The sequence below is a fragment of the Tupaia chinensis genome, unplaced genomic scaffold, assembly GCF_000334495.1.
Source record: "Tupaia chinensis unplaced genomic scaffold, TupChi_1.0 Scaffold148646_1, whole genome shotgun sequence".
Classification (NCBI taxonomy): Eukaryota; Metazoa; Chordata; class Mammalia; order Scandentia; family Tupaiidae; genus Tupaia; species Tupaia belangeri.
In genome coordinates this window covers 784,340-807,819 of record NW_006208495.1, presented here as the reverse complement: position 1 = coordinate 807,819, position 23,480 = coordinate 784,340, and the positions used below count along the sequence as shown (strand labels likewise).

General features: G+C 36.6%; 1 pseudogene; it reads left to right on the top strand.

Moving 5' to 3' along the window:
• The first annotated feature begins 22,559 nt into the window (after positions 1-22,559).
• On the top strand, positions 22,560-22,941 carry LOC106734109 (40S ribosomal protein S20 pseudogene; annotated as a pseudogene).
• The last annotated feature ends 539 nt before the right edge of the window (positions 22,942-23,480 follow it).

Here is a 23,480-nt window from a genome sequence, read left to right as displayed (position 1 = left end):
AGAGGAGAATGGAGGAGAAGGGATTGTGGTGTGACCATCCCCCCTGGGGGGTGATTTCTTGCTTTCTGTCTTTCTGTCTCTCTCTGTCCTTTTGGCAAGCGCACGTGCCCTATAGCGAAAAAACCTCTCCAAAAAAAAAAAAGGAGAAAGAGGATAAGTGAGAAAGCAAGCCTCCAGAACTGGTAATCAAATTGGACTTGTGGGAGTCCAGAGCCTTAGCCACCACACCACTTACTGGCCCCCTATATACCAACTTTTAAAAATAAATACTGCATTTTTCTCTTAATAACAATTTTTTTCTGTAGCTTACTTTATTCTAAGAACACTAAATATAATACATATTAAACCCAAACTATGTGTCAATCAACTATTTATTCTTTCAGGAACGTTTCCAATTAGCATTAGGCTATTCATATTAAGTTTAGGGGGAGTCAAAAGTTACATGTGCATTTTCGACTCCACATAGGGTTAGTGTCTCTAACCCTTAGATTGTTCAGTGGTCAACTATAATGTCATACCTATATTCCTGGAGAAAGGTAGATGTTGTAAAGATCATGTGCACAAAGATTGTGTGTGATGACAAAGCTGATAAGGTATTCTATGTGTAATCTGGAAAACATATGTTGTATTCCTTTGGGGGTAAAGTCAAACTCTAGATGAAAGGCTACAGGAACTGAAAGTAGCATGTTAGCCAATCAATAAGAGTAGAAGATTTACAAGTTATTGAATAGAATCAGTCATTTAAATTACATTGGGTATTAAGTGTGGGGACTTGTTGGATGGGAATATGTATTAAAGTTGTAGTAATACACCAGGAAACATGCATAGTTTTTTCTAGATTTAATAATAGGTAAAATTGGGCCAACAAATAGAAAAGTGGTGACAATCAACCTTTTATTAATTAGGTTTAGTATAATAAGGTTAAATATGTGAGGCATTGTTTTAATCTACATTAGGCCATGTTAACTTTTTTTTCAAAGAATTATTTTATTTAACTTTATTTATTTAAATTTGACCGGAGAGAGAGACAGAGTGAGAGTGAGAGCAAGAGTGAGAGAGAGCAAGCCAGGACTGGGATTCAAACCATAGTCGGCCATATGGGAGTCCAGCACCCTTAACCACCATGCCACTTGCTGGCTCCCATATTAACTATTTTAACTGAGGGTTCATGGAGGTCTATTTTATCAATCCAACATTTAAGTGCCAAAGATTTACTTTAATTTTAATTTATTATATATTTTTTCAGAGTGTCTATTCCCCATATAGAATATTTTATAGCAATGAGTTCCCTTGATTATGGAAAATTTAAGCAAAACTATAACAGTACAGCATACCATTTTTATTTTTTTATGTTTAGTTACTTTTTTTATGATTACAGAGCAGAGTATTTAAATTTAGGGGAATCACCAGATATTCTTGCTTTCTGTCTCTGGTTGATAAGAGAAAAAAGAGGAGGAAGGGAGAGGCACATGGTGTCTCTAGGCAATTGCTTTACCCTTTTTTGCAGGATAATCAGTCATTCCTCTATTTTTATTTTTCCTTGAAATAAAATCATTAGAAGAGCCTTTATTTTATGTTATTTATTTACCTTTAGTTGTCAGGACCTTGAATGTGTTCCCCATAGAGAGACAGGGAGGAAGAAAACATCCTGCCAATGGGGCATAGTCTTGCCACAATCTCTTCTCCATCCCTCCGTTCTGTCGGAATTTTGGGCATGCACACATACATGCCTGGCATGTTTTTTAAGCCACTGGGGTCTGTATTCAAACCTGAAGTACTGGCCATGTAGTATCCAACTTCCTTAGCCATTAGGCTACAGGACTGGCCAAGAATGAATTTTAATTTCGGGTGGTTAAATTCCTTTCTCTCTCTTTGAATGTTAGTCTGGCAAGCTCCTGGTGATCTTGAATGATCCGTGTTGTAAGTGGTTGCCTCTATTTGTGATTCCCACTGATCCCATTTGTAGGAAGCCACCTCCTTCTCTAGAAGTCCCAATTGATTTTATTAGAGTCAGGTCATTAGAACTGGAGAACTAAAAGGGAAAGAAGTGAGGGAAGGAAGCAACATAGAGATCTCCAATCTCAGTCACACCATTACTACCAAGATGCCATCATCTCCCCAATGAAATGCGTGTCCCTCTTGTCAGGCTGGAAAGTCTACTGAGCGAGTCTCTCTTTTTCACCATGCTAAGCCTTGAACTGGCCCAGAGTCTTTCCGACAGCTCCCTGGCAGAGGTTACCCTCTTCTTACTCTCAGAAACAAGCCATCTGGTCTTGGGCAAAGCTTTTGAAATATAGTCAACTTAATTCTGACCAGTAGTTACAGTCTGGATGAATGATAGCAGGCTTGGTTATTGACCACGGTTGCCCCGCTTGCCCTATTAAGGCAAGCAATTGTTGGATCTTGGGGAGTACTTGGACTTCCTTCTCAATTTAGCGAGGGGAGTTTTGGCAGCATTCAACAAAGACAACAGATCGCAGTGCAGAGCAGTACAGACATATGCCAGCAAGCATGGAGCCTTTGCAAATGGTGTTAGCAACATGGGACAGTCAATTAGTATGCCAAGAGCAGTCTAAAGACATTTTGTTGTATCCCTCATAGTAGCAACCACAAATTGTTCTCTTTCCACCAAATGTGTTTTCTTCTCATTTCAGTCTTGAGGTCTCTCTCTAGAAAGCGGATATAAATTCTAGCCCTGTCCTGATTGATTTTTGTGAAAGAAAATGAAGAAACTAAAGCCAAGGCTTTCTAAGTGGAGTCTGAAGACTGCAAAAGGATTGCACTCACACTGCTAAAGATCAAAGCACAGAATGTTCCAGTAGACTTGGCCCGCTGAAGTCAGTATCTGCTGATCCTCAACGTTTCTCAACTGGGAGTACCCTACTTAATTAACCAATCAGACCAAGTTTGCAATTTAGGATTTCTGCCCAGTGAATGCTTGGCCTCTGAAAATAGCTTCACTGAAAGTCTCCTATAAAAAAACTGCTATGGCATTTGCTTAGAGGACACTGTACAGGTCTGTTGTGGTTCAGTGTAAATTTTTGTTAGTTTGTTTTGCAAATAAATGCTATTTCTTTTGACCTTCATGGCAATATATATATATATATATATATATATATACACACACACATATATATCACTTTAGGTTTTGGAGTGTGAGAACACTTTTGTGGAACACTGGTAAAATAAACATGACAATACTATATAGTCAGGTCAAAAAATGATCTGTGTATAACTGTGAAACATTCAAGAAACTTGTTCCCTGTGATTATTTAGAAAATTGGACATGTACCTAGGAAGTTGTGAACTTAAAGAGGTTTCCAGGGAACATGCAGAATATATAAACTGACTTGTTTAATTGTATATAATATAGTACAGGAGGCAGAGAGAGGCTCAGTTTGAAAGCCAACTTATAAAGATTGGGAATAAACCAATTTTTAATTGCACTTTTTTTCTTAATAAGAGAGAGGGGAGAGAGACAGTGAGAGAGAGACACTTGCCTCCTTAACTGAGTCCTGTCATATCATGATCCCCACCTGCCCTGGCCTCCCAGCCAGCCAGGAGCACATGTATATGTCACTATACCTAGTCTATCCAGACCAGCCTGGGAACCAAAAACAGGCCTCCCATGTAGCCGAAGCCTCACATATCAGATTCCTACTCCCCATGTCACCATGGCTGAACCACGATTTTATAAAATATTTTAAAATTAAGCCATGGTCTTGGGATGTACACTAATTCCAAGAGAGTATATATAGTCCAAGGTATAAACTAAACAGGTTTGCCGCTAAACCACACTTTGTTAAAACATCTGGAAAAAAAATGTTGTCAGGCCAGCTCGTGGTGTGATAGTTAAGGCAGCTGGATCCCACATGGCTGATTGCAGTTCAAACCCTGACCTTTCAGCTTGAGAAACAAGTCAGGCATGCGTGTGTGTGTGTGCTCCCAAACTCCCAAAAGTAGGCAGACATGGAGGAGAAGGGATTGTGGCATGATGATGCCCCATGGAGGGTGCTTTCTCACTTTCTCTCCTTCTGCCTCCCTGGGAGCACACATGTTCTCTGACAACTTAAAAATTAAAAGCATTTAAAAATTTAAAAAAATCTTTTAATTAAAAAAATAGCTGTTATATGGTAGACTCCTTAAACTGCAAAATTATTTTCCTGAGAAGATTTATGCATGGACAAACAGAAATATGAAAGACCTAATGAAACAGTAATAAAAAATGTAGAGAGGCATATCTTTAAACAATCAAGAGGGAGACACCTGGCACACACAGTAGCCTGGAATCAAATACATAGAAAATCTACAAATATTTTTAGAATGCTTATGGGCAAAAATGCTACCATCTTGGACTAAATATAAATATATAAAATTACTTCTGAGTCATCAAATGGCATACAACAGGTTCAAAAAATTGTTCAGGTTCCAAGAGAAGCACATATTCTAAGTTCCTCTTTTGAACTGATCTGGATGGAAACGAAAGGACTTCCTAGACGATAGAGCCAGGAGTCATGGAGAAAAATAAACTAGAGAGGACCAGCAGTTGGCGTAATGGCTATGTTGCGGGACTCCCAGGTAGTCAACCGTGGTTCTAGTCCCGGACCCGGTGGCTTAAATTCACTCCAGACGCATGTGTATGCATGCCCAGGATACTGAGAGGAGAATGGAGGAGAAGGGATTGCAGTGTGACCATCCACTCTGGGGGGTGATTTCTCGCTTTCTGTCTCTCTGTCTTTCTGGTGAACACATGCACCCTCTAGCAAAAACCTCTCAAAAAAAAAAAAAAGAACTAGGGAGCAGAAGTCAGTCATAGAAGCTGAAGCAGGGTCAAATCAAAAGATATCCTCTATTTCCATAAGAAAGAAATCTGACAAAATTTGTCCACCAGGATTATATATTGCTATGGAAAAGCTATATAACTTCAGTTCTTCACCTTTTTAAATGACAATGCTGCAGTAAGTTCTGTTATCCTTGTTCCACCACTGAATTTTGTGGATATATAGGAAAAACAGTGTAGCATATTTTCTCATGAAAATATGCTAAACTGTTGTGGCCACTGTTACTGAATATCATAAATTGCATTAATTTCTCCAATTATTTGTTCCTCTTTGTATCCATGCCTACTTGACTAATAGTTTTTCTCACAAAAGACTTAATCATTTTAGATCCCTATTTTTCAGGCAGGTATGATCATGTAAATTTCAGAAACTAGGCCCTGAAAAAAATGTATGTACAATTAACGTATGTTTTTCTACCTCTGTCATTGCCATAAAAAGAATGGGCTTGGGTCAGACCAACAGTCCCAGGAAGATGAACAGAATGCAGATTCAAGCCATCCTATCAATTTCAGACTAGATTAGTCACTCTCAGTGAGCACTCTGATATCATCTGTAGATATTATCAGAGTAACCTAGTTGTCTACTTAGCTGAATTTAACTAAATCACAACCAATCTGCAAATGTGTAAATAAATACTTGTTGTATGTGACTGAGATTTTCTTGTTGTATATTACAAGATTTATGTTGATAATAACTAAGTGATACACACTGGAAAAAAGCCAACTAAATGCTGCTAGCAGGAAATAAAAAAATATAGGAATGCAGAAAGGTTGAAAAAGCTATAGTAAGTGGACAAAAAAAAAAAAAAAAAAAAAAGCTGTTAATTGATAATAACAGCTAAACTAGGTCTTACTAGCAGGAGAAACAGAGTGAGAAAGTGAGAAATCATCCCCGAGGGAATGGTCATGCCTCAATCCCTTCTCCTCCATTCTTCTCTTGTGATTTTGAGTATGCATGCACACAGACTAGGCATGATTTTCAAGGCATCAGGTCCTGAACTGATCCACGGTTGGCCATGTGGAAGTCCAGCACCCTAACCACCATGCCAGCTGCTGGCTCTGCTAAATTAGGTCATAAGATAAAAGATTGCTAAAGACAATAAGAGCTATTTTACAATAATCAAAGATCAAGTAAATTAAGAATGCATATAATTATTAATTTGCAGAATCAAACCGGATAAAAAAATAGAAATTAAAGAGAAATAGAGATAAATTCATAAATATGGTGGAATTTTTTAAAACTCAAATTTGAAGGCCACCAGGTGCTGTGGTGGTTAACGTGCTGAATCCCACATGGCTGAGTCCACATTTTGAGTTCTGGACCCTGAGACTTGAAAAGCACACTGGGTGCGTGTGCATACATACATGCCCATAATCCTGAGAAGAGAATGGAGAAGGGATTGTGGCATGATATTACCCTCCAGGGAGTGATTTCTCACTTTCCCTCTCTCTGTGTCCCTGTAGTGAGCACACATGTCCTATGGCAAAAATCTAAAAAACGCAAACAAAACAAACTCTCAAATTTGTCATTAAATGAAAGAACAATCAGAAAATATATCATGAAGTGTATACATATGATTTATGCAGCTTGATTAACAATGAATTTAATTTGTAACTGAACCTCAAACTTCAGATTGCACGTTATTCTCAAATATCCAAATATATTTATCAAGTTTGACTATATTCAGGACCATAGAAGAGGCTTTGACAAATATTATAATATTGAGATGATGTTAATGTTCTCTAATCGCAATGGAAGTAAAGCAGAAATCAACAAAAATATTAAATGAATCATCTCAAATGTTAAGTAGTACACTTAACAGCTTAAGAATCAAAGCAATCACAAAACTTAGAAAATATTAATTAAAATACAAAAAATCAAAGCTTGGGGGATACTGCTAAATCTACGTTTAATGGAAAGTTGCAATCTATAGTTATAGCTTGTATATGAAATGTATGAAATAAATTATTTAAACATCCACCTGAAGAAGTTAGGGAGAAAACAGTAACATAATACCAAATAAATAAAACTGAATGAAATAATAAAAAATATGTGCCAAAATTAATGCAATAGAATAATCAATTAGAATCAACTGATCCCAAAATGAATATGACTAGTTATGAAAAGAGAAACAACTAAATGTTAGTAGATACCATAATACTATTAAAGAATGAGGGGACTAATCTTCTAAAAAATATATATATTAACACAGTTGACTCCACAGAACAGAAAACCAGAATTGACCTCCAAAAATTTAAGACATTAAACTATTAAACAAAACTCTACACCTAACTAAATAAATCTGACAGTACTGTATGGTTTTGCAAGTAAAAATTATTCTCAAAGAACATATAATCCCAATATGCAGGGTGACTTAAAAAATTAAAAACTGCTGCAGTATAGTCATAAATCAACCAAAAAAGTCATCTGAATAATTGGGCCAGAAACCATCATTGCGATACTACCAACATGTGGCAGGAAAGCAATATTATTTCATAAGAGTTGAATAACTTTATATGAATCTGTACAAGAGCTGTTCAAGAAAATAAATATAAATATATAATTCAATATCATTTATAAACACATTTGCAAATTTGAAATAGCTTATTAACAGTTTTCAGAAAAATTATAGCATGTTCAAATCAGCATGCCCTTCCTCTGTACTATACTGTGGATGGAATTACTTGTTTTTCTGACATAACTGAATTTATTTAATTATGTCTTGATACATGATTTTTCAGAGGTTATAGTCATCTACTCATTGAAGTCTTTTCTACCTAAAGATACCTATTGTTTAGTTAAGGCTAAGTTCAAATCCTATCGATTCTTTAAAACGTTTTTCTTTCTCTGAGTATATATAGGTGTTTCTTATGTGTATAGCTCATTGAGCATTATTCGTACAATTTTACTGTCTTTGTTTAATGCACATTATGTACTTCTTCAAATAAAGTGTAGATCTAAGAAGGAAGAACCCTTCCTCATTCTTATTTGTATCCTTTTAGTGGCCTAGAAGAGATTTTTCATATAATATTGGGTCATTAGGAAAGTCATGATGCATTTTTACGCAGAGAAACAGAAAAATACTTGATGACTTTTCTGACAACCTAATAGAATTTCAGAAAATATTTGTTGGTGATAACATCAGAACTAATTTAGTAACAGATTAAAATTTAATCTGCATTTAGGTAAGAGCTAATAAATAAATGGCTATTCAATCCCAAAATAGCTGAAAATATTTCAACCACATTTTCAATGCTTGGGAAAAATTCCATTAGACATAAGCCTGAGATACCAAGATAATGTTTAAAAACATTTTTTTTGACAAAATAAACTTAGCAGAGTTTATTTTTGAACAAAGCATGATTCATGAATTGGGGAGCACTCAGGACCAGAAGAGGTTTAATGAGATCAACTCTGCAATATGGGCAGTATTTATAGACAGAAAACAGAGGTACAGAAATCCTAATAACTTGATTGTTTATAGCTAGATATTTACTTATTTAGACATGGTCTGGCCAGTGATAGGCTGAAACTTGGCTGCTTGTGATTGGCTGAGGCCTATCTGTCTGGTACAAATAATGTATTCCTAAACTACAATAGATGTAGATTCACTTACGTACTAAGTCATGTTGCAGTTCATTATGTAAGAACTCAAAGTACTGAGAGAGTCTCACGCCATTGGCCTCCTGTTTATTTAATTTAACCATGACATACAATCTGTACAACATAATTTAATGTTAAATGTTGAAGATGGTGAATGTGCTTATAGTCTTGATTTGATTATTATACACTGTACTATTGTTTTTTAAAAATATTATATTCCACAAAGATACACACCAATTATGCGTAAATAGGAAATTATAACAAAACAACAAAAAGCAATGACACGAATTTTATTATTATTATTTTTTGCATTTAATCACTTTATATCATTATAAAATATAAAATGAGTTTTCTCAGCATGCATACACAGTATATTAGTCCAGTCAAAGTAGTTACCATACACATTATCAGCAGCAGATTATTTTCCATTTTTGACATAAATTTTTAGACCCAAAGTTCTCCTCCAATTCCACAAGAAACTGAAGGATCCCCTAGGGCTTAGCACATTAAATTGGCTAAATTCTATTTTATCTGTCAAAACTACGGTGTCTAAATGACTATGATCGAAAATGAAAAAACTTGACAAGATTGAAGTCACTGGGTATCATATTCACTAGTAAGATTATACTATTTTTACTTGAATCATTTAGGTAACATCCTCAGGTTTCTGATTCACTTTATACTGAAATGTTTAAGACTCAAGGAAACATTTTAGTGTTGCTTTGTACAGATTGTGTTTTTTTCTCTATGATAAAGTCAACAGTTCTGGGCATTTCAGGTTTATAAATAGCAAGTTTTTTTGTTTTGTTTTGTTTTTATTCTTGTTGCTAAATAACTCTTGATGTGCAAGATAAAAAACAACTTCAAAATGAAGCGTTTTCACTATTAAACATTATGGATTTTCAATTGCTGACTTTTGAGAGTTTTTTTTTTGTTTTTTGCTATAGGGCACGTGCGCTCGCCAGTGAGACAGAGAGAAACAGAGAGACAGAAAGCGAGAACTCACCCCCCCCCCGGGGGGCTGGCCATGCCAACAATCCCTTCTCCTCCATCCATTCTCCTCTTGGGATCTTGGGCTCGCACGCAAGCACATGTGCCCGGCATGAGTTTAAGCCACCGGGTCCGGGACTCGAACCATAGTTGACTACATGGGAGTCCAGTGACATAGGCATTACACTAACTGCTGGTCCCATCAATTGCTGACTTTTGAAAACCAGTTAGTTCCAGATGCCTAACCACTAGGCTCTGATTACCTAAGCTACTTTTCAGAAATCTTATAAACTTAAATATCTTTGGCAATTCCTTTTAGAAAACTTACATAAGATCCTCATTAAAAAAAATACCCTTTTTACCCAAGATTTAATTTGGGTTATGTGAGGGAATATGTGAAGAATAAACAACATTTGCTCATTTGTAAAATAGTCGTGGGTTGGCTCCATTACTTGGTATTTAAGGCAGCCAGATCTCACATGGCTGACTGCATGGTTCAAGTCTCAGCCCCAGCAGCTTGAAAACCATGTGTGCATGCATGTGTGTGCATGTGTGTCTACAATCGCAATATAATTGAGAAATAGAAGAAAAGGTATTATCCCATGACTGTGCCCTGTTGGGGGGTAATTTCTCTCCCTCTTTCTGGTGAGCCTATGTGTCCTCTAAGGGGAAAATGTCTCTTTTAAGCACTTACATGATCTTTCATAAAAGCTATGGATACTAGCTCAGGTTAAATACACACATGAATGCACACAGATCCAAACACTCATGTGCACACACATACCAGCTAAGATAGCACTTTATTTTAACTGATTTCTGGAACACAGGTATAAATATTAATAATAGCACAAATTGGGAAAAAAATTCACAACTTTTTATTCGTTTTCTGTTTGACCAATATTGCTGTAGGTGAAGAAACATTATTTTGTGATAACCCTATCTTACCTCCAGACACAGATAAAGATTTTTGGTGCTCCTCACTGCAATTGGCAGATAGAAATTTGAATTTCCTCCTTAGATACTACTTTCCCACTATGTAATGGTTACTATTATTCACGTAGCTTAACTATATATATTAAAGTAGTCAAAATAATAAAAAAAAAAAAAACAATATGTCTGACCCAGCCTAGGTGGTGCAGTCAGTGTCATAATGGATTGCAGTGCTGGAAGCCACATGGCTGACCATATGTTGAGATTCCCAAACTGTTCCACCTGAAACATGCTGGGTGCCTATGTGCACTCCTGGGATCCTGATGAACTGAAGGGCTGAAGAAGGGAGATTGCAATATGACAGGATACTGTGGGGATTGCTTTTCTTTCTCTCCTTCTCTCTTGCTCTTGTACACATACATACACACACACACACGCACACACACACTGTCTACCATAAACAAAACAAAAAATAAAGTGAAAAAAATATGTTAATACTAAGTGGCAAAGAAGATGAAGAGCAATTTTATTTTTCCCACATTGCTGTTGGAAATGCAAAATTGTATAGTTCCTCCGCAAAACCATTTGGTGTTTTGTTTTACTAAGTTTCTATATGAACTAGCAATTCCATGTATATGTATTTTTCCTAGAAAAACAAAACTTATTCATAGCAGCATTTGTTTAACTTTCCATAAATGAAGATAGCCCAAATGTTTTTAAGTGGGTGAATGACTAAACAAACTATAGTACATCTGTCCCATGGAATACTACTCAGCAATAAAAAAGAACAAATGATTGATATACAAAACAATTTGGATGAATCTAAAATTCATTATAAAGAAGATATTCTCAAAAGGTTACATAATGTATGATTTCATTCACTCAACATTATGGAAAAGAAAACTTTCAGATATCGAAACCGTTTCATTGGTTACCAGGTTATTAGAGCAAGTCTGAATAAAAGGAAGTAGAACGAGAGGATTCTTTCAGTGCTTCAATTGTTCTATATCCTGTTAATGGTGATAGTTAGAATAATCTATGTATGTGTTAAAATTAATCAGAGTGTACCTCAAAAAAGTGAATTTGGGGGGCCAGTAGGTGGCGTGGTGGTTAAGGGCACTGGAGGTCCACACAGCCGACCACAATGTGAGTTCTGGACATAGTGGCTTAGCTTCTTGCTTTCTCTCTCTCTCTCTCACTCTGTCCCTCTCTGGTCAAATAAGTATAAATAAATAAAGTTAAATGAAATAATTGTTTTCTAAAAAGTGAAGTTTTCTTTATGTAAATTTGTGTAATTTTGAAATATCAAAAGAGCTTTTTTTATTAAAATGTTATAGGATATAATCTGTACTCTGCCATAATAGTCTAGAATAAACATAACCAAAGTATCAACAGGCATCTCTCTAACCATCACAATTTTAAAATAATTGTCTTGAACCCCTTTCTAGACATTATATAAGTATAATATCAGTCTATGACTTCACTGCTTTGGCGAATTTAATTCCTTGTATGGTCAATACCAATCCTATATACTATGTTTGTTTGATGAATCTTCTTGAAGTCATGAGGTGTTCTGTTCCTTTTCTTCGCCATTTTAAGATTTATTCATTTGCCTTGATTTCCAATCTCCACTTCCACCAAACATACAAACATATATAAAAACACTTCTCCAAGGCATTTGCATGTGTAGAATCAACATGAGGAGACTGAGGTTGGGGATTGGTCTTCTACACTACTACAAGCAGTGTCAAACTCATTCTAACCCTCCCAGCTATAAAGCCCATCGCCAGAAAGACATAGAGATAAATCACCCCTCAGGGGAGATGGCCATGCCACAATCCCTTCTCTACCATTCTCCTCTGGATATTTTGGGCACTCACACTTGAGCCATGGTCGATTACATGGGAGTCCAGTGACATAACCATTACACCATCTGCTGGTCCCATCATCTCAGCTTTTAAAACTCCTTTGTACTTGGGACCAGCAGATGTAGTAAATGGTTACATCACATTGCTGACTGCCATTTAAGTCTTGGACCCAACAGCTTCAAACTCAAGTCAAGTATGTGTGCGTGTGTGCCCAAAATCCCGAGAAGAGAATGAAGAAGGGATTGCGGCATAGCCATCCACTGTGGAAGGTGATTTCTCACTTTCTGTCTCTCTCTCCAGTGAACTCACGTGCCCTATAGGAGAAATCTCTCTCTACAAATAAGTAAATAAAACCCTGTCATATATTTATTCTCTAATAAATTGCTCCATGTCTGGATCCATTCCTAATGGTTCTCCCTCAATTTGGAGATTATCTGTTTTGTTTCTGTATCTCCTACTCAGCCATGCCCTCAAAATTTACTTTTTATCCCAACTGCATTATCAAGACCCTATTTTTTCTAAATAAAACAGCCCATCCTTTCCCCAAAAAATCCTGTTATCTAGTAACTTCACAATATATAAACTTTTTTTTTTTGAAGAGGTTTTTGCTATAGGGCGCATGCACTCACCAGACAGACAGAGAGAGACAGAGAGACAGAAAGCGAGAAATCACCCCCCAGGGGGGATGGTCATGCCGCAATCCCTTCTCCTCCATTCTCCTCTCGGGATCTTGGGCACGCACGAACACATGCCTGGCGTGAGTTTTAAGCCACCGGGTCCGGGACGCGAACCGTGGTTGACTACGTGGGAGTCCAGCGACATAGCCATTATGCTAACTGCTGGTCCCCACAATATATAAACTTTAAGAAAACAGTGTCTCTAAGATTTTCACTGTATATGAGTTCATTCTTCTTCCATTAAGTGTAAATATAATGTACCTATTTATGACATGATTTTTATGCCTTCTGCTCATTGATATATCCCCAACATTTGAACTATACCAGGCACATAGAAGACACAATCTTAATTATTTTTATTTTATTGATTTGTTTATTTTTGTCATAGAGTGAGCATGTTCACTGGAGATAGAGGCAAAGAGAGAGGGAAAGTGAGGAATCACTCCTCAAGGAGAATGGCTATGCAGCAATCTGATTTCCACCATTCTCCTCTCAGGAATTTGGGCACAGATGCACATGTGCCCAGTGTGTTTCTCTAGCCTCCATATCTGGGAATCAAATCATAGAGTAGGCCATATAGGATCCAGTACCTTAACCACCACTCCACCTGCTGGCCCAATGCTAATATTTATAGAATGAAAGAATAAATGAAATGTTTAGTACTCTCTCATTTATAATAAAAGCAAATTATGCTACAAATGATATTCATGTGTAAGATACATATGAGACAATATGGTATCTTGAAAAGTCACACAAAGTAATGGTAGCCTATACTTTCAAAATTGAATTAATAAAGATAAATTAACTTAGAAATATCATTAAAAATAATAAATTACTAGTTTCTAATTTGACAGTCAAATACGGCTGGGTTTTCACAAAATTTCAGCTTCTCATCATTATGTATGTATCTTAAGGATACACTTACCTGTTCCATGGGAATGTAAATTTTTACTCCTTTAAGTTAATGCCCAAGAATGCAGGTCTGGGTTGCATAGAACTTGCATTGTGTGTGTGTGTGTGTTCCGTTTTGAGAGAGATTTTTGCTATAGGGCATGTGTGCTCACCAGAGAGTGACAGAGAGACAAAGGGAGAAATCACCCCCTAGAGTGGGAATGGTCACATCGCAATCCCTTCTCCACCATTCTCCTCTTGGCACACACACACACGCACTTGGCATGAGTTTCAAGCCACCAGGTCTGGGACTCAAAGTGCAGTCGACTCTGTGAGAGTCCGGTGCCTTAACCACTATGCCACTTACTGGCCTCTTAATTTGTTTTTAAACATAACTGCCAAACTGTTTTCTGGAGTGGCTGCAAAATTCAACATTCCTGCATGTAATATATGAGTGATCCAGTTTCTCTATATCTCTACCAGCATTTAATAGTATCCCTATTTTTAATTTATTATTATTTTTTCTTGGAGAGGTTTTTGCTATAGGGCACATGCATTCGCCAGAAAGGCAGAGAGAGACAGAGAGACAGAAAGAGAGAAATCACCCTCCAGGGGGGATGGCCATGCCGCAATCCTGTCTCCTCCATTCTCCTCTTGGGATCTTGGGCACACATGCACATATGCCCGGTGTGAATTTAAGCCACCGGGTCCGGGACTCGAACCGCGGTCAGCTACATGGGAGTTCAGCGACATAGCCATTACGCTAACTGCTGGTCCCTAATTTATTCATTTTAATATGTGTGAAATAATATTGCATTGTGATTTTAAGTGACATTTTCCTGAAGGCTAATGTTTAAGAACTTCACATGCACTTATTCGCCATCCGTATTTCCTCTTGAGTGAAATGTCTGTTCATTCATTTCTATTGTGCATGTCATTTCCAATCAGTATGCCCTTTTTTTCCCTCTTTTAAATATTACTGTACTGTCTAGAATGTCCAATAACATGTTGATTAAAAGTGGTGCAGATTGAGACCAGCAGGTGGTGCAGTGGTTAAGGTGCTGGAGTCCCATGCAGTTTACCACCAGATAGACATAACACCAGGATTTGAATAATTTCAGCAGTTTTAAGAGTTCAGGGACTTGGAGACCAGCAGTTAGCATAATGGCTATGTCGCTGGACTTCCACGTAGTCGACTGAGGTTCGAGTCCCGGACCCGGTGGCTTAAACTCATGCCGGGCGCGTGTGCATGCGTGCCCAAGATCCCGAGAGTAGAATGGAGGAGAAGGGATTGCGGCGTGGCCATCCCTCTTGGGGGGTGATTTCTCGCTTTCTGTCTCTGTGTCTCTCTCTGTCTGGCGAGCGCACGTGCCCTATAGCAAAAACCTTTGGGGGGGGGAAGAGTTCAGGGACTACCCTTATTTTGTATATATGGGCTCTAGACTGGTTGGTTTGCATATGAAAGACATGCTCCCTGGCAAGTGATCAGTATTAATTAGGGGAAGGGCAAATCTTTCAAATTAGCAAGGCTCCAAGATCTCAAAGTATCACCACATATAAAAGAGTACAGTCTGAGGAAGGACATTTAGAAGAAAAATAGAGAGGCAAAGCATTAATGGGACAAAGAAACGTGGTATTATCTGTTGAAGATACTTTTATAGTTTTATCAACTGGACTAGGGAGAAATGTTCACATGTTGAAATGTTCACTTTGTAAGCTAAATAATGTGATCGAATGTAAAAGAGAAAATGAAATTTTAAAATGTTAAAAAATAAGAAATGAAAAGAAAAAAGGAAAAGATGAATACAGTTTACTAAACATTTAGAGGAGAATTAACACATTTTTTACAAATTCTCTTCCTGAAAGTGAAAGAGGAAGAAATGCATTCCAACTCATTTTATGAGATAAATATTATCCTGGTACCAAAACCAGAAAAAGACAGTAGAAAAGAGACACTAAAGACCAATATCTCTCAGGGACTTAAACACAAAAACCTCAACAAAATATTAGTAAATGAAATCCACCAGTGTATAAAAACAATTATGGACCATGACCAAGTGGTTTTTATCTTAGGTATGCAAAGCTGATTCAACACTTCAAAATGACTCAAGGTAATTAACCATATCAGCAGGCTAAAGCAGAAAAATCATATAATCATATAAATGCATGCAAAAAAACCCACTGACATAATGCAGCAATTATTCATGATAAAAACACTCAGCAAATATTATAGTAATAGGGAAGAATTTTCTCAACCTGATAAGGGATGTCTTTCAGGAAACCTACAGCTAATATCATACTTAAAAGTGAAAAAAGGAGTATTTCCCCTTAAGATAAGGAAAAAGGCAAGGATATCTGCAACACTTGTTTTTTTTTTTTTTTTTTTTTGAGGGAGTGGTGATTTTTCTCTGCCTTGTGTTTTCTCTGCCTTGCCCATTCTTTCCTATTAAAAAAACACAGTAAAGGTGATTACCTATGATTTGTCCCTCTGCCACATGTTCGGCCTCTGAGCCTCTGACTGAGGTTTCTTGGTGCTTCCTCAGTGACCGAGTATGCCTCTTCCTCACAGGAATGGTGAGTAACAAACTACTTTTACAATGCCAGCTGCCAGCTGCACTATATTTGAATGATAATAAAACCAACATTTTGAGGCAGGAGAAAACTAGCAAGTGGAGGTGGGTAATGGGGCTGGAGTGTATGCCCATGTGACTAGGGAGAAAAAACTATCAGGCCAGAAAATTCCTTGCCCAACATAACATAGGCAGGACATTGGTGAGAGATGTCTAGCTGATTAAGCCACATTTGATATAGCCAATAAACTGAGTCAGTAGACCCAGTCACATTTGATAGAGCCAATAAGATAGGAACAATCAGTGGGCCCAGCCAATGATCAACCAACACAACTTAGATTACAAAATTATAAATCTTGGGGCCAGCTGGTAGCATACTGGTTAAGGCACTGGACTCTCACATGGTCGACTGCTGTTTGAGTCCTGGACCTGGCAGCTTGAAACATGCTGAGTGTGTACTTTAAATCCTGAGAGAAGAATGGATGAGAACAAATTGCAGATGGCCTTCCCCTCAAGGGTATAATTTCATTCTTTCTTTCTTTCTTTCTTTCTTTCTTTCTTTCTTTCTTTCTTTCTTTCTTTCTTTCTTTCTTTCTTTCTTTGTATCACATGAACACACATGCCATATAGCGAAAATCTCTCAAAGCAAAAACAAAAACATATAAAACCTGCAGAGTATCACTGCCCGGGCCTTTTGAGCCACTTTTTCTCTGTCCAGTAGGTCTGCTCCCACTTCTCAGGAGTATACTTTCATGTCTATTTAATAAACTACCTTTTTCTTTCACTGTTGGTGTGTTTCATTCAATTCTCTGTCCAAAATGCCAAGTACCTGGAAATTATCACAGAAGCCACCCCACAACAATTTGAAAATTTCCCAGTGAAGTTTGAGGGCACAGTGATTTACTCTTCAACAATTCATTATTATTGGGCCAAGAGTTGATGTGTTGGTTAAGGCGCTGGATCCCACATTGCTGGTTGTTTTTGAGTCTGGACCTGGCAGTTTTGAAAACATGCCATGCAGGGCCAGCAGAGGGTGTGGTGGTTGGGAAGCTGTACTCCCACTTGATCAGCCACAGTTTGAGCCCCAGACCCAGTGGGTTGAGAATCATACTTGGTGTGTGGGCCCAGAATCCTGAGAGGAGAATGGAGGACAAGGGATTGTGGCTGGCATGGCCATCCTCTCTGTAAGATTTCCTACTTTTCCTCTCTCTGTCTCTATCTCTCACTCTCTGACGAGCACACACAATTTATGGCAAAAAAATAAAAAACTAAAAAAAAAGAAAGAAAAGGAAAACACACTGGGCATGTGTGCATGAGTGCCCAAAATCCCAAGAGGAGAATAGAGGAGGTGGGATTGCAGTGTGGCCATCCTTCCTGGAGAGTGGTCCCTCACTTTCCTTCTCTCTCTGTTTCTGTCTTTCCTGTGAGTATATATGTCCTACGGTAGAAAAAGAAAATCTAAAAAAAAAAAAAAAAAATCATTATTATTATTATATATTCAATTACTTTAGTTATTAAATTTTCTCAGATTGTTTATTTCAATTGGGTTGAGTTTTGATAGCTTGCAGTTTGGGGGCCATTCATTAATTTCTTTTAAGTTCTCAAGTTTATGAGTGTAAAATTATAATATGTTTTCAGTATCCTTTCAACGACTGAATATCTATATTTATATCCTTATTTCCTTTCTAGTATTGGTGATGTATGTCTTCACTCTTGTTCTTTTTCTTCGGTCTTACAAAAGTGTATGAATTTAATAATTTTTTTGTATCAAAAAACCAGTTTATTGTTTCAGTGATATTCACAATTGCTTCCTTATTTAAATTTTATTGATTCCTGCCTGTATCTTTATTCCCTTTGCTTGATTTCAATTTATTTTTATTTTGTTTTTCTAGTTTCTTCAAGTAGGAGTTCAGAATATTGATTTGAGATCTTTATTTTTAATGTTAAAACAAAAAAAAACTTCAGACAAATCAAATTTATCAGAATTAAGTTGAACAAAGAATGATCTGCAAATCAGAGAGCACCCAGAACTTGTTCTGAGGAACACCCTGCTACCATGTGGTGCAATTACATTTATGGGCAGGACAAAGAAAGTTGAGTACTGAAAATGGGAGCGGGGTAGAGAAACAGTTGGATTGGTTACAGCTTAATGTTTGTCTATTCAAACACAATTTATTTGTTTATTTATTTTTTAAAGCGACTTCTACTATAGTTTGAGTGCACTTGCCAGAGAGACAAAGCAAAACAGAGAGACAGAAAGCAAGAAATCAGTCCCCAGGGGGGATGGCCATGCCACAATCTCTTCTCCTCTCTGGATTTTGGGCATGCGCACACACACACTTGGCCGGCATTGAGTTTTAAGTCTCCAGGTCTGGGAATTGAACCGTGGTCGGTCATGTGAGAGTCTAGCAATGTAACCATTTGGCCACCTGCTGATCCTTTCAACACAATTTAAACAGTGGGCCATGTATAATTGAAGCATTGCTGTTGTGACTCAGCTATTTAAGGAAACAGGCTCCTACATTAGGTTGTGGTTTGGCTACAAGAATTCAAGTGTGTGAGTATACAGGCCTTCTTCAGCCGATGTAGTTTGGCTTACCATTAATATAAGTGTTTTGTGGTGTACATTTCATTTCCGGCACAGCTTTAGCTCATCCCACAGTGCAGTTTCCTCACATTTTAGATACTATGCTCTCAACCTTTGGCATAGTCTTCTTTCCTATAAAGTATTAGAAATTTTCTGAAAAATTATGTCATTTATGATTTTATTGTGTTAAAATAGTAAATTCCCTCTGAAGTACTTCAGTCTTCTATGATAACATTTTCATATTTTGCAATCTTGGACTTTAGCATTTTTCCTAGTTTTCAAACTCTATTGTATACATTTTTAAATTAAAATACCTTGAAATAGTTAGTAACCTGAATGATAATGAATGAAATAAAAACATAAGGTATACAATTACAAGGTACTGACTCAAATAATACTAAAAAAGTTAAAATGTAATGTTAAAATAAGCATAAAGAAATATAATTTAATATGAATAATTTTATAGAAAAGTAATGTAACTGTTTTAAAAATAAATGCATCATTTGTGAAAATTTAATTTTTTTGTTACAATTACAAGGTACTGACTCAAAAAATACTAAAAAAGGTAAAATTTAATGTCAAAATAAGTATAAAGAAATATAATTTCATATGAATAATTTTATAGAAAAGTATTGGAACTGTTTTAGAAATAAATGTATCATTTATGAAGAATTAATTTTTTTAAAGAAATCTCTTGATTTAAGAATATCATTTATGGGCCAGGAGGTGGTGTGGAAGGTACTGACTCAAAAAATACTAAAAAAGGTAAAATTTAATGTCAAAATAAGTATAAAGAAATATAATTTCATATGAATAATTTTATAGAAAAGTATTGGAACTGTTTTAGAAATAAATGTATCATTTATGAAGAATTAATTTTTTTAAAGAAATCTCTTGATTTAAGAATATCATTTATGGGCCAGGAGGTGGTGTGGTGGTGAATATGCTGGACTCCCACATGACCAAGTGTGGTTCAAGTCCTGTACCTAGCTAGTGTGTGCATGCCCAAAATCCATAGGCAATAGATCTTGAGAGGAGAAAGGTGGAGAAGGGATTTCATTGAGGCCATCTCCCCGTGGGAGATAATTTCTCAATTTTCTTCTGTCACTTTCTCTGGCAAGGGCTTATACGCTACAGCAGAAACCTTAAAAAAAAATTGCAGAGCATTTCTAAATTTCAGAAGCCAAAATAATTTAAAGAAATATGAATTATTTATTCAGACCAGTAGTGAAATAGAAACCTGCTTCACTTTTACTGGATATGTCTATGAGGAGAAATGTTACGTATAAAATGAAGACAATATACTGTATAACGGTAGACATATGAACAGTGATAAAGAGAATGTATGGAGATATCCTCTAATATATATGTGTGCATACAGACCCCAAATCTTATTTCAATCAATAAATCTTTAGTACTTTGTAAGTAATTTACTTAAATAATCATAAGAATTTAAAATAAGAAGGGACTTTAGACAAGTAGATACATATGGCATAGCGCTATAAAATATTTGTGTGACTTCTTGTTCTATTATACCTTAATGTATTGAAATTGGAGAGAAAAAATAGAAAGTGGATCTGAAGAAGTTGTAGCTTGAGTAACTTGAAATTTATGTAGTCTTTAGTTCACCTATGTGTAATTATCTCCCTTATTATTTGTTTATTATCAACCAATAAAGATAAAGACATGCAGAATGATTATAAAGCACATGTATTTTGGGGACAGATACGCCTTTGGATACTAGGTTTCACTATTCAGTATCTGTATTATCATGAGAATAATCAATATCATCATCATGTGAAAGTTATTAAGCACTCTACACTCAGTTTCCTTATGGGTAAAATGAAGATGATAATAAGAGTGTGATAATAGATTTCTTGTGGATAGTATATGATTTGAGATACATAAGCACTTACCATTGTGCCTGGTACACCGGAAGGAGTTAGGAAAGAGTAGTGATAATTAACAGTCTCCTAAAGCTTTCCCTAAATCATTGCTGTGTGCGTTCATTAATGAGTTTTGTAGAGTACATTCATGACAGTCATAAAATTTTTCAAGAGAAGTAAATATCTGTATCCTCGGTGAACAGAAATGGTAAAAATGTTATCATGTTTTTAAAAATTATTCTTTTTTTAAATTTTAATTGACACATGATAAGTGTATGTGTTTATGGGATACAGTGTGGTGTTTTGAAATGTATACAATGTGTAATGATTATAATACTTAAAGCTAAATTGAAATTTTTTACATTTTTCTGTGCCATTATCGAAAGATCTGTGTGTGTGTGATTTTGTAAGAAATTCTTACATTGTGGGGCCAGCAGGTGGCATGGTGATTAAGGGTGTTGGACTCCCACATGGCTGACCTTGGTTTGAGTCCCAGACCTGGCAGTTTGCTTTCTCAGTTTCTCTCTCTCTCTCTCTCTCTCTCGATCACTCTGTCCCTCTCAGGTCAAGTGAATAAATAGACAAATCAATTTTAATAAAATAATTATTGAAAAAAAATTCTTACATTACATAGCTAAATGAATACCTAATCTACTGCCGATGAGTACGCATATTTGCAGTTAGGAATCATCAGGCTAAAATACAGAGAAAATCTAATTTATGGTGTTTTCTTTTTTATTATTTATTGAGTGGTAATTTCTTATATTTTTCTCCCTGGTGTTTATATTTTTATTTTTTTTTCTAATTACTTCTTATTCTCCAGGACTTTCATAAACTTTTTCAGAGTTAGTCTTAGAATGTTTGGGAATTAAGAATTTCTTCATCCACAGACTGGCATATTTCTATGAAAAGTCACTTTTCTTCTTGTTTTTTTTTTTTTTTTTTTTTTTAACCTTTATTTCTATTTATGTCCCTGTCCTCTTTTCAGGCCATTCTATCCTCTGCCCAATGTTTTTGACCTTTCAATCTCTTTTTAGACAATGCAGATTCTTTAGTATTATTCTCTCTCTCTCTCTCTTTTTTTTTTGAGAGACTTTTTTGCTATAGGGCGTGTGTGCTCACCAGGAAGACAGAGAGATAGAAAGCGAGAAATCACCCCCCGGGGGGATAGCCACGCTGCAATCCCTTCTCCTCCATTCTCCCCTCGGGATCTTGGACACTCATGTACACGCGCCCGACGTGAGTTTAAGCCACTGGGTCCGGGACTCGATCTGTGGTCAACTACATGGGAGTCCAGTGACATAGCCATTACATCAACTGCTGGTCCCAGTATTATTCTCTTGATCTAAGTGTACATTCCTCTTCTTGAGGATTGGGAATTCAGAATTTATTATAAAACAATTCTCCTCTATCACCTTGACATCATAGTCATCATCAGGCTGAAGATGTATTGATTTATGCTCCTCTGCTGGGTCTTCAGTAGGAGAAAGGGATTCATCATCATCCAATTATTTGTATCTATGACTATCAAGATCTTCATTTTCTAAATATCCACCAACATTCATTTTGATCAAAGAATCCTTAAGGTAGTGTTCATACTTCAGTTTTTCAGTGCAGTTTGAAAATCTTCTGGCAGGCAGAAGCGGACGCAGGTGGCGGGGACCTTCGGAGGCCCGCTCTGCTCCTGACTCACCGCTGTTCGTTCTCGATGAGGAACAAGTCGGTCGGGAAGCCGCGCTGCAGCCATGGCTTTTAAAGATACTGGAAAAACACCTGTAGAGCCAGAGGTGGCCATTCACCAAATTAGGATTACTTTAACCAGCCTCAACGTAAAGTCCCGGGAGAAAGTGTGTGCTGACTTAATCAGAGGTGCAAAGGAAAAGAATCTCAACGTGAAAGGACCAGTTCGGATGCCTACCAAGACTTTGAGAATCACTACAAGAAAAACACCTTGTGGTGAAGGTTCTAAGACTTGGGATCGCTTTCAGATGAGAATCCACAAACGACTCATTGATGTCCTTCTGAGATTGTTAAACAGATTACTTCCATCAGTATCGAACCACGAGTTGAGGTTCAAGTCACCATTGCAGATGTCTAAGTCAACTATTCTAATAAATTGATTATCATCTGTTAAAAAAAAATCTGGCAACAGTTTGCTCGAAGGTTCAAGTTTTCCTCCATAGTAATGGTTTTCTTCCACTCTCTGATTCTATAGATCATAACTTAAGTCCTTTGTCTATAACTCATTTTTTATCTATTTGTGACCTTTGGTGTTTCTCCTTCCTTTTGGTCTTGCCCTTGGTCTTCTGGTTGGCTGTATTTCCTTTTTTTGTTTGTTTCCTTTTCTTGAATCGTTCAATAACAGCTTTTAAAGTCAATGGGTTTTGTTCAAAAGATGAGTCATTTGATGAATCTTCTTTCTCACTTCCAAGTGAATAAAGAAATTTTTGTATTGGGTTCCTGTGCCTCCACTTAGGTGAGGAAGGAACACATTGTGTTTTAAATAAGCTGCTACCAGACCAAGAACTATCACTTTGATTTTCAGATTCTGCAGTTGCATCATATATCATGTAGTCAGGTAAATCCATTCCTGATGTCTTCAAATTCCTCCCCAGATTGTTTTATGCATCACTCTCT